At 35.1% G+C, this 12,096-nt stretch overlaps 1 protein-coding gene across 8 annotated transcripts in view; it reads left to right on the top strand.

Annotated features, from left to right (window-relative positions):
* The window catches only part of CCDC91 (coiled-coil domain containing 91), a 527,613-nt gene that overhangs the window by 179,826 nt on the left and 335,691 nt on the right, over positions 1-12,096 (top strand). The window contains exon 1 of one of the 8 annotated variants that reach the window (XM_078156721.1): positions 2,650-2,831. The exons of 6 other annotated variants lie outside the window; for them this stretch is intronic. The gene's annotated coding sequence lies outside the window, so the exon portion shown is untranslated. Of the gene's footprint in view, positions 1-2,649; positions 2,832-3,572; positions 3,630-12,096 lie in introns of those variants that run through there. One more of the 8 variants, XM_078156722.1, reaches the window with a different exon arrangement.

Here is a 12,096-nt window from a genome sequence, read left to right as displayed (position 1 = left end):
AAAGTAGACTTAGGACTTATTCTGGAGGTGTTTACTCCTCACAGGGACCAAACAGATTGTCCCAGGATGACCCCTGTTCTGTCTCTGCTCTTATTTATTTTTAATACTCCGTGTTTACCCTGAGTCACTACTTTATCTCTTTTGTGGGAGAAAAGAGAGCTTGGAAGTGTCTGACCTTTACTTCCATCTTCCCAGAATCTTCTCTCTCTCCCCCCTACTTTTGTGATTGATTGGAAAATCAGGAGAAGAGCTTTGAAGGAGCTTGGTTTGACTTCATTAGGTTAGTTCAATGCTTTTGATTTTCTTCTGTACATTTTTTGAGGTGCTTTATTGATTTAAAAAAAATCTAAATTCATCATTTCTCAAAATGATAAGTATGAAAGAATGGAGAGAAAGGGAGACTTTTCAATTCAGATGTTAAGTGATTCTGGAAGATAACTAAAATAAATGTGACTTGTGGATTTCATCAGATAGAAAGAACATCAAAAGCCCCCTTTCAGGGAAATGACTTCTTATTTCCTCTTTTCTTGTGTCAAGCTATCACTTGTATGCCACCTAATGCTTGAGAGAGGGAAATCTCTCAAAGGTGCTATTTTGCTCTCTATTTTTTTAGTGGGGGGTGAGGTGGGGTAGGGGAGGTGAAGTAATCTGGGTTAGGTGACTTGCCCCAAGGTTACACAGCTGGTAAATGTCAAGTGTCTGAGGGTGGATTTGAACTCAAGTCCTCCTGACTCCAAGGTAGGAGCTCTATCCAGTGCACCACCTAGCTGCCCCTTGCCCCTACTACTTTCTTTTTGACAGGGAGAAACAAAGGGGAAAAGATATTTAAAATGAATTCTATTCCCCCGTGATCTATCTGTTAAACATAGTTCAAATTTCAGATTTCATCTGAAGCTTTTCTTAATTAATAATTAATTCAGCTTGTCTCCAATCTAGGGCCTCTAAACTTTTTTGGTCATGCATCCCTATCAGTATAAATAATTTTATGAACTCGAATACACACATATGTATATATTTATAAATATATACAGATACTGTTGTTGTATTTATGTGTTATATATATGTTAAAATACACAGAATAGTACATTTTTTAAAAAATGACATGACATAAAGATGAAATAATTAATTTTTCTTTTTATGTATTAACTTAATTGATGAACAATATCATTTTGATTTCACAGTTTGAAAGGAAATGCGATTGAATATATCTCACTTTTGGGGAAAATATATATGATTAAGAAAGATTTGTAAATAATAATTGCTTATTAGTAAGTATTCAGTTAATTTCATCAATATAGTCATCATAACATATGCATTTCTTTTAAAATACTTAATTGAAAATTACAAAATAAGACAATTAGATAAATTGTAACTGTCAATGAACATAGCTTTTCAGCAAGTTAGGTTTCTTTGTGGCTAAATTTTCATTAAAGTGAAATGTTTTTGATTTAAAATAAACAGAAAGTTTTTGATATAAACCTATTTTTTTTCTTTATGTGGTTTAATAGATTTTTAAGTCCTGCTTCTTTTGTATTTGAATCGTTTGGTTGATGAAAGGGGAAGAAAAAGAACATTTATTTGCATAAGAAAAAATGAAAAAATGCATTTGTGAAGAAAACATTTTCACAGAAAAAAATGTGAGGAGAGTTATAAATTATTATAATGACTGGAGAGAGAACTTCATCTCAGTTGAATATCCTTAGATGACTTCTTTGAGGAAGGAAAAAGCAGTGACTTATAAAGATGTCTGTAGGAGACTGTGGTCCATCAGTTCATTTACATGCGACTTTTTAAAAGAATTCTGGTGCTTCTGACAACATTATAAATCTGTTTAACTTGAAACTATGGAAAGATTGTAGAAGAATTGTTGGGTTTGTATTTGCCAGAATGGTGATTCTGTGAATTTTACTTTCTAAGAAAAAAAGCCTCTGATTTGTGGCTTTAGAAGTAGTTAAAAAGCCAGCAGGGTTGGGGTTAAGAACCTAGTGAGAGAAGCAGCTTTGAAAACAAGCCATAGACTGAAATATGCAGAAGACATAGAAAGTTTCTTGATGAAACAGTCTGGCTGCAGATTTGTTGATTGGAAGAGTTATTGCTTTGCAGGTTGATTGTGGAAAGACTGGACTAGCTGCTGTAAGCTCATTGGCTGAGAGTGAATTCCGATGATTTGTGAGGGAAGGGCTTTTAAACTTTTTGCTCTTTGGTGCCACCTAATGCTTGAGAGAGGTAAATCTCTCAAAGGTGCTATTTAGCCCTCTATTTTTTTTTTTTTGGTGGGAGTGTGTGTGTGTGTGTGTGAGGCAATCTGGGTTAGGTGACTTGCCCCAAGGTTACACAGCTAGTAAGTGTCAAGTGTCTGAGGGTGGATTTGAACTCAGGTCCTCCTGACTCCAAGGTAGGAGCTCTATCCAGTGCACCACCTAGCTGCCCCTTGCCCCTACTACTTTCTTTTTGACAGGGAGAAACTGAGGGGAAAAGATAGATTTTTGTGTCTGTTTTGCTATGAGGAGTTTTGGAACTGATTGGATAAAGCAGAATCCCTTGATTTTTGCAGACCTGAAGAAATTGGCAGTTCTCTGGCTTAAGGAGCTGCTTGCCCCTGAAAGAGTGTAAGCTTTTTGTTTGTTTGTTTGTTTGTTTTTCAGTTCCTTGTTGAGTGTAACTGAGAACAAAAAGAATTTGTGGATCTCCTTGAGAAAAGAAGAGATTGACCTAGTAGTCAACCAAGCAGTCAACGATCATTTGTTGAATGTATACAACATGCAAACAACTACATAAATAAAATACAAAGGATAAATTGGAGAATCATAGAGGAAAAACACTTAATACAAGTGAGGAAAGGCTTCTTACAGATTTTAGTGGGATTTTAGTTTAAACTTGAAGCTGGGAAGCCAGGATGAGGAGGAAGAAAGTTCCAGGTATGGGGACAACTAGTGAAAATGCACTGAATTTAAAAAAAAAATCAAGATTAAAGTAAGGTGCCAAAGATAAATAAGAGTCAGGGATAGCTCCTAGCATGTGGGTTTATGATTATGGTAATACCATTCATGGTACCAGCAAAATTGAAAAAGGAAAAGTAATGAGATGTTAATTTTGTTTACATGTTAAAATGATAATTTTCAGATGTGGCAGAAGAGCCAACTAGAAATATCCTATATGCAAGTGAAGAAGCTTAGTTCAGTATCTGTAGAGCAGATGATAGATCAGAGCTTATCATGTAAATCTGAGAGTCATATGAATTATATGGTAATTGAAGCTTTGTCAATAGATAAGCTCCCTGAGGGGAGTATTATATTATATGTAAGGCAAAAGACCAGAGACTAAACATTGGTCCAGAGAAAGATGAAGAGGTGATGATAATGATGATGATGGTAATGATAATGTTGATTCTCATCTCTTTTGATGCTGTTCAGATAGAAATGTCTTGGACTAAGTTACTATTTTAATTGAGTATTGCATGGAAGGATAAAATAACTTTGGGAATAAATAATAGGAAATAAAATAGCTTTGGGAAATGGAATAAAAATATTGGGATGCCTGCTTGTCTTCTGTAGGCTCACTGAAAGCATCTTTGGGTCATCTCCAGCAGCAAGTAATAGAACCATGGAGATGATATGGTACCACATCAGGTAGATACCTGATTTATTTTTTTGTCCTTTTGGTCTTCATGAAAACTTTTCATTGTATGACATTTGCAAATTATGAGTATTTTATATAATGGCACCTATTAAAAATGTTTTCTTAAATTTTTATGAAGCAAGTCTTCTGTCTAGGCAATTGTGGGCACAGTTCTGCCTGTAAGGAACTATGTTAAAAACCTTCCTCAGCCCATCTGTTTGTCTGTCTTGCCTGGCTATCTGACCTTGGCAATTTACTTAGCCTCTCACAGCCTTAATTTCTTCATGTGTAAAATGGTGTTAATAATAATACCTGCCTCTCAGGGTTGTTGTAAGGATAAAATAATATAACATATATAAAGTGATTTGTAAATCTTTAGGTGTTAGCTCTAAATGCTAGCTATTATTATTGCTATTGTGATGGTGGTCGTTGTTAACTATGCTTGAGGGCATATTGGGGGTTATATTTGTAGTAGGGCAATTTGTTGTGTTAATTCATCAGATATAGCAAGCTTCTGATGTATTATCATAGTTATATCATATCTATCACAGTATCTCATAGTTGTTAATTTTTGCAATATACATTGATATATTGCATCATTTACTTTTTGTTGTATGATATGCATTGATCCATAAGTCCATGCTCATTAAGGATAAACTCCATTATTTCTGGTGGCAGTGATCTGATTCTGAATCACTATTGTGATCTCCATTTCTAGAAATCTTAATAACTTTGTGTTTTGTTTGATACTTCTTTGTTGACAGATTGTTGTTTGAATTAATGTGGATGTCATCCATGGAATGCCTTTCAGTTTGTCTCTTGGAATTTAAGCCATTTCATATGCTTTATTTGGAAATACTCTAATTACTCAGCCATTTACTATTCCTATGTAAAGTGAGGTCTGTTTGTTTCAAAAGTATTTCTGTAAATTTTTAATTTTAATCTCCCCTCTTAATCCTGTTTGACCAGGAAGTATAAATTGTTCAGTAGTTGCCTTAGAGTGATGAGCCCTGTGTTTTATAAACATTTATTTTTTATTTGAACCCTAGATCTGTTGCCCTCCATTTTCCTATGCCAAAAATATATGCTAAAACTGTTAGATGACTTACTTTTTCTTTAATCTATGCAACATATAGGTTAAGGAAAAAATAAGTTGTCTAAGGGAATTAACTGAAGAACAAGCAAGGTTTTTTTTTCTTTTTTTGTGCTAATTTATTCATTATTTCAACAAACATTTATTAAGGTTTTGGACCATTGGATCATGGCTTCTAGTTGGAAAAGATCCTGGAGGCCATCTAGAACAAACACATAATTTTTTAAGCATATTTTTAAAAATGTATTTATTTTTAGTTTTCAACATTTACTTCTATAAGATTTTGAGTTCTTAATGTTCTCCTCATTTCTCCCCTTCCCCCACCCCAAGATAGCATGCAGTTTGTCATGAACAAGCAAGTCTTTATTCTGAAATTGTAAGAAAGGGACTAGAAATAAAAATCAGACTTTACTCTTCCAAAATTAAGATTCATACTGAGCATATACACATACACACATATATTAAGTAGTTGTTATACAAATGCAAGCAAAACTTGCAGGCACTGTCTGCTCTAGGGGAGTTTACATTCTAGGGGGAGAAGATGACTCACACAAAGGAGCTAAAATTTTGATGTGGAGGTAGTGGGAAAGAAGAAGGTAACCAGGACAGGGGCATGATTTAAAAGTCCAGGATGTCAAGAACAGACAGAGGAGGGGAATGAAAGCAGTATTCTGGGCTATTCCACAAAATAGAAGCTGTAAGATGACCTCACTATTGGAGAAGTGTGGCCGGCCTTGCAGAGGAATATTCCATAGTGAGAAAGACACAGGGTTGGTAGAATGTTTCAGGGTGAGGAGGCCCTAAGTGCTGAGGAAAGGTCCTAGATGAGGTAGACATAGTTTTGAAGTCCAGAAAATGAAGAACAAAGCCAGGAGAGGAAAGAAATTGCAATAATCACACAACATGAGTAGGAAAGAATGGCAATTTGAGTTAGTAGAGAGTACTCACTTTGATGAAATTGTCAATCTATCAAAGTTTGATAATATGTATTTCCTATAATATAGGAGTCAAAAATAAAAAATAAAATAAATGCTCCTAAAATAAGATGGCAAAAATATTACCCAAAACTTTTGAGATAATTATATCTACCAAAGTTATATGTGATTTAAAGGATAATTAATGGATAGACCCAACTTAGTCAGTCAGTAGGCTAAACTCTAATCAAATCCTATCTGGGGTAGCTAGGAGGCTCAGTGATAGAGCACTCCTCCTGGAGTCAGGAGGACCTGAGTTCAAATTTGGCCTCAGACACTTACTAGCCATGTGACACTGGGCAAGTAACTTAATCCTATTTGCCTCAGTTTCTTCATCTGTAAAATGAGCTGGAGTTCCAATGTCTTTGTCAAGAAAATCCCAAATGGGGTAATGAAGAGTTGGACACTACTGAAAACAACTGAACAATAACAAGTAACAGCCAGGGTATTTAATAAGAATATGGTAGCACTTAGCTTTGGTAGATGGTCTCCATATGTAAATGCATCTGGTCCACAAATCAGGGTATGATGACTCACAGGGTTTCAAGATATATACCAGATCAGAAGGCTAGTAATCCAATGTCAGTGGGACTTTTATGTCCTTAGGTGACTGGGAAACTCCTTCCTGTTCTAGTCAAGTCCTGGCTTGGTTGCCTTTTAGGGAAAATCTAACTTAATCATATGGAAGATGAATAGAGGAGATAATCCTGGTAGATTAGGGTCTTAACATATAGTCCCACCAAAGCAGCAAGGTCCTAAAGAATCCTTTAGAGCAGAGGTGTCAAACATGACCCTGTGACTGTGGCTCACAACATAGAATACTTTTTACTGTAGCCAAAACCAGATTAATGTAATAGGGAAATATTTAACAAAATAAATAACACAGTAATACATAGATAATATTAAAACTTAAAACTAAAAATCATAAAATTTTCTTTGAATTTTTTATTATATATAATTTTATTGTTTTTGTAAATCTTAATCTGTTTTTGGTAAAAAAATCAGAAAATAGCTGATTACAAAGAACTTTGATATTTTTAATTTAGATATTTTGATACATACATACTATTTTAAATTATAGATATATTAGATATTTATAAAGAGATATTTTGATATTTGAAGGGGTATTGATAAAAGTAGAAATGTCAGTTTTCATTTGCATGGTAACTGTCATTATGGTGTACTGTAAATTTTATATTATCATTTGACTTAAGTGCCTTGTGTCACACTAAGCACTTAGTCATGCCCTCCATTTCTTTGCATAGATTACTATTTTTGAGAAAGTAGAAGAAACCAAAAGTGATAAGCATGGGGCAGCATTTCCTTTTCTCCGATTGTTGCCTGTCTTGTACCATATGAAGTATCTGTTGTGTTTTGAAATTCTCATCCTGTGGGAGGAAGGCATTACGCCTACACAAGTAAATTTTGCCCTTGAAGTTATTTTAAGCACAATTAGTGCAGTTGATCTATAGTTTTGATCCATGCACCACTGAGGTTCATTTTGCATTAAATGGAATGCAGGAAATGATATTTTGTTGCTTTTAAATTTGAGTCTACTGTAGGTAAGAGTTAAGAGAAAGACGAATCTTAACTGTAATTTGTGTAAGATAAGAAAATTATAAATTTATTTATAGCTAGAAACAACAGCTTACAATATAAGAAAATAGACAAGACAGTTGTATCCATTTTTTAAAGGATTATGGAATCACTTAACCTTTTTTTAAAAAATATAGCCTATTTAGTTGAAAAAAAAAAGAACCATTAGCTAAACGTTAGAAGTGTTTTAGTAAAGATGAATTTGTGGAAGAATGTATGGTAAAAACCACTGAAATTCTTTGTTCTGAAAAAGTTAAAAACTTTTAAATAATATTTCATCATAAAATGATTTTTCAGAAAGAATTAATGAAATTGCTGCTGACATCAGTGAAAAGCTTAAAGTTGGGAAATTGATTTTTTTATTGTGGTCAATGAAAGTATAGATATTAGTGGACTAGCTCAAATAATTGTATTTATTTATGCATGTGATGAAAATCTTAATATGAATGAAGAACTGCTTAATATTCTTTCTGTTAATGACAATAGGTGAAGATATTTTTAAGGAAATAAATAGACTTTTAGAAAAGTGTAATCTTCCATTATCAAGACTAGTGTTTGTGGCTGCAGATGGAGTAGTTCAGTAGCAATGATAGGGGAGAAAAGTGGAATTGTAGCAAAATTATTGACAAAACAGAATTGAATTACTCCTGATAGTAAAATTTCATCATTTCACTACATTGTACACCAAGGAACTGTCTTCCTCAAAAGTAGTGAAAAGTGGAACATGTGCTGAAGTTTGTTAAGAAAACAGGAATCTTCTTGAAGATTGAATCAATGTTAAATATGAAGGCTGATACTGTAAGGAAACTGGGAGAGCAGGGAAAAGTTTATCAGATTTATGGAGAACAGAAGAATTCATGACCAAACAGGAGACAGAGAACATTACGAAATGGAAAATGGATAACTTTGATTACATTCAGTTGAAAAGTTTTTCCACAAAGGCAATGCAACCAAGATTAGAAAGAAAGTAGAAAATTGGAAAGAATTGTTACCAATGTCTCTGATAAGGACCTCATTTCTAAAATATATAGAGAATTAAGTCAAATTTATAAGAATACAAGTCATTTCTGAATTGGTAAATGTTCAAAGGATAAGAAGAGGCAGTTCTCAGATGGAGAAATTAAGGCCATCTATAGTCATATGAAAAAATGCTCTAAATCACTATTGATTAGAGAAATGCAAATCAAAACAACTCTGAGGTACCACATCACACCTATCAGATTGGCCAATGTGACAAAACAGGAAAATGATAAATATTGGAGATGATGTGGGGAAATTGGAACACTAATGCATTTTTGGTGGAGTTGTGAACTGATCCAGCCATTTTGGAGAACAATTTGGAACTATGCCTAAAGGGCTACAAAAATGTGCATACCCTTTGACCCAGCAATAACACTTCTAGGGCTATATCCCAAAGAGACCATACAAATGGGAAAAGGACCCACACGTACAAATATTTATAGCAGCTCTTTTTGTGGTGGTAAAGAATTGGAAATTGAGAGGATTCCCATCAATTAGGGAATGGCTGAACAAGTTGTGGTATATGAATGTAATGGGAATACTATTGTGCTATGAGAAATGATGAGCAGGCTGACTTCAGAAAAACCTGGAAAGACTTGTATGGTCTGATGCTGAGTGAAGTGAGTAGAACCAGGAGAATATTGTACATGGTTAACAGCCATGTTGTGAGATGGCTGATAGGCTTAACCCTTCTCAGCAATACAAGGATCTAAGACATTTCCAAAGGTCTCATGATGGAAAATGTTATCCACATCCAAAGAAAGAACTGTGGAGTTTGAATGCAGATCAAAGCATAATATTTGCTATTTTTTTCCTTCTGTTGTGTTTTGTTTCCTCTTTCTGATGGTTCCTCCTATTGTTTCTAATTATTACCTACAATATGACTAATGTGAAAATATGTTTAATAGGAATGTATATGTATAGCCTATATCAGTTTGAGCACCGTCTTAGGGAGGGAGGTGAGAAGGGAGAGGGAGTAAAATTTAAAACTCAGAAGCTTCTGGAAGTGATTGTTGATAAATCACAATAAATTAACAACAACAACAAAAAAGAATATTGAATCAATGACAGTTTTCCTGTATTGGAAATTGAAAGGGAGTAGAAAGGTTTACCTTATTGTACAGAAGTTCACTGACTTCCTTTCGCATAAAGTTTTGAAATGATTTTGGCAACTTTGTCATGAAATCAAAATATTTTTAGAAATGAGAGTTACCAGAACAGCTTAATAATAAGAATTGGTTTCTGGATTTGACTTTCATTGTAGATACCATGAGTCATTTAAATGAGTTAAATTTAAACTTCAGAGTTGAAATCAGGTTGTGTGACAACTTAGTATTTGGGAAAGGCAAGTAACAAAACTGTGATTTGACTCACTTTCTTACAGTTAAAAATTATAAAGAATCATTTGGTTTTTGTAATTTCAGCAATTATAGCTCAAATATTTAAGAATTACTATTTGAATTTAAACGGTTTCATTTGAAGGATTCAGAATGTGTGAAAACAATTTCTTTTTACTGTTCCGTGGTCCATTTTCTTTTGATGTTGAAAGAATGAAAAGTAACATTCAAATGAAACTTGTTTGGAGGCAGCTAGATGGTGCAGTGGATAGAGCTTTGGCCTTGAAATCAGGAGGACCTGAGTTCAAATCCACCCTTAGACACTTGACACTTACTAGCTGTGTGACCCTGGGCAAGTCACTTAACCCCATTGTGGCACTAAAAAGCAAAGAAAAAAGAAAGAAACTTCTTGTAACAGTGCTAAAAGTATAATAAAGATGGTGTTCCAGATTTTTATTTAATCAGTAAACATTTACTAATCACCTACTGTGTGCTAAGCACTGTGCTAAGTGCTTACTTGCCAAGACATTTTGTTGAAATGCACATTTGGAGATTGCTATTTTGCCAGTTTCGGATAGGTTGAGAGCCACTTGGCCTGGGTGGCTGCCTGAAAATGAACTAAGAGCTTAGCTGGATAGGAATAATGACTTTGTCCATAGTTAGGGCAATGATGTAATACTATATCCAGCACAAGATGGGTTGTCCGCATTGGCAATGGACCCATTTCCCAATCTTTGCTCTTTTTGTAATGACCGCAACCTGGTTGATTGTTTAACACATGGTATATCTCATGGGTGCTGACATGCCAACAAACAACTATATGCGGTGGGAGGCATAGACAAAATTCCTCCATTGATCCTCACCCCAAAGGGGTGATTGTCCAAATCTTGTGCTCTCCAAGCCTCAGACCATTTGGCCAGCCCCATAATTACTTCACAGGATTTAGTATATTATATGATCTTTTTGCCTAATCATCCCTCAAAGATCTCTCATATGTCAGTCATGCAGATTGGAGCTCAGTACACTGGAAAGACTTGCCAGGACCCCCATTTCCCAAGATATCTCCTATTACTAGATTAGTGGCTGCTGAAGTCCAGTTATGTATGATTCTCCTGTAGCAGCTAGAACCACTGGTAAACCAAGCAAAATGACAATCTGCAGGAGTCAGGTCTTTATAGATAGGGGTCAATTATGTTAGTGTTGGAGACAGGATTGCAGGGACTGGACTGGAGACTTCAGTCTCTGGTATAGTTGCCACCTGTTTGTGAAGGACATTAACTCCAGAGGGACCTAGGCAAGTGTGATTTTGGATGTACCATTTCCATTTAACAATATAAGCTTTTTATGTCTTACCTAAAATTTTTGGAGGTATCATATTGCATTATGCAATTCTGGACAAAGAGTGTTTATCTGATTTTGTATTATTTGTCCAGTAGCAAGTAGGGCCCAGCAACAGGCAAGCAATTGCTTTTCGAAAGTGTCATATTGAATTGGTACTTTGGGAAACTTGGAGTTCTAAGTTCCTGATAGTTACTTACTCTGGTCACCACTTGGTGCCTGCCAGTGGCTCTATTTAGTCTATTTAGGTTTTTTATGGATAAAGACCTCCCAAAAAGATGGACCCTACCGAATTATAAGGGCCTAAGGAGAGAGATTGTTGGGCAGCTTGTTTTAGATTTTCTAGGGCTATATAGCTTGTCCTAAATTACAAATGAAAAGAGTAGACTTCAGGTAACTTAGTGAATCAAGCCCATCAGGATATCTAGGTGGGAAATACAGGTTCACTAAACCTGAAGAGTCCAATAAATCTCTTGGCTTATCATGGGGCCACTGTAGTCCCCAAAACTTGATTGAGTAGTCTGGACCATGTATTTTCTTAGGGTTCATTTCCCATCATTTATCCTTCATCGGGGACACCATCTGATCTGACACTGTTTTAGCTAGGTGAAGATTATGTCATACATCAGTGTTCCCAGGAAAAGAGGTCTCTTTTGGGTCTCTATGCACCATAATGTGATAGTATGAGGGAGAATTCAGGTGTCCTGAGGAAGGACAATAAAAAGAATCTAGGATTCTTACACTTTTCCAGGTGAGATAAAAATGCTCCTGACTAATTTCAGCAATAGAAATAGAAAAAGCCTTGGCGAAGTCAATAACTCCATACCACTCATACTGGAACTGAACTAACTGGTTATTCCATGACATTAATGAGGTCAGGAACAGTGATGGTTATGGGTATGAGACTTTGCCTCCCTCACAAAGGCAGATGGTAGTGCAGTGGATAGAGCACTAGTCCTAGATTCAAGAAAACTTAATTTTATATCTGGCCTTAGATGCTAATTAGCTACATGACTTCAGTTTCTTTAACAGTAAAATGAGTATAATAATAGCACCTACCCTACAGGGTTGTTGTGAGCATCAAATCAAATAATATCTGTAAAGGTGCTTAGCACAGAGC

Source organism: Phascolarctos cinereus, unplaced genomic scaffold, assembly GCF_003287225.1.
Source record: "Phascolarctos cinereus isolate Bilbo 61053 unplaced genomic scaffold, phaCin_HiC Scaffold_1;HRSCAF=81, whole genome shotgun sequence".
NCBI classification, from domain to species: Eukaryota; Metazoa; Chordata; class Mammalia; order Diprotodontia; family Phascolarctidae; genus Phascolarctos; species Phascolarctos cinereus.
This window is presented reverse-complemented; position numbering and strand designations above follow the sequence as displayed.